Below are 562 nucleotides of genomic sequence, written 5' to 3'. Positions count from 1 at the left end.
GGTCCCTGGGGAGGGCGCGGGGCTGTGCTGTGCCACTGAGCTGCATGGGGATGGGGTGGGTCAGGAGGCCACAAGCATCGCGGGCAGGGGATTGGGCTGTGCCACCATGGCGGGAGTGGGACTGTTGACAGGGGTGACGTTGGGGGAACACTGTGCCGGAGCACCACGGGGCCCTGGCTGGAGCTGTGTTAGGGAGGTGGCGCTGGGGGACACTGTACCGGAGCAGCCACGGGCAGGGGGACCTGGGCATGCGGGTGCACTGGGGGCTGTCTTGGAGAGGTGACAGTGGGGGACACCGAGCCGGAGCATTGTGAGTCTGGGCTGGCCCCAGCCGTGCAGTGGCACTGGGGTCTGCACTGTGGGGGTGACGCTGGGGACACGGTGCTGAGCACCGCAGGGCAGACGGGGGCAGGAGGGCCCTGCGCGGGGCAGAGGCGACCGTGCCCTGCCGCCGTCCTGTGCGCGGCGCTGACCCGTCCCCACCCCTCACTCAGCTCGGCCGTGGAGTCGAAGAGCACCGTGAGCATCCTGGACGACATCGGCAGCATGTTTTACGACCTGG

At 69.6% G+C, this 562-nt stretch overlaps 1 protein-coding gene across 1 annotated transcript in view; it reads left to right on the top strand.

The window, feature by feature from the left end:
- The window catches only part of CASKIN1 (CASK interacting protein 1), a 24,354-nt gene that overhangs the window by 20,615 nt on the left and 3,177 nt on the right, over positions 1-562 (top strand). The window lies entirely within an intron of this gene.

This window comes from Aptenodytes forsteri, unplaced genomic scaffold (genome assembly GCF_000699145.1).
Source record: "Aptenodytes forsteri isolate BGI_AS27 unplaced genomic scaffold, ASM69914v1 Scaffold55, whole genome shotgun sequence".
Classification (NCBI taxonomy): Eukaryota; Metazoa; Chordata; class Aves; order Sphenisciformes; family Spheniscidae; genus Aptenodytes; species Aptenodytes forsteri.
Note: the sequence above shows the minus strand (reverse complement) of the source record. Positions and strands in the feature narration are given on the sequence as shown.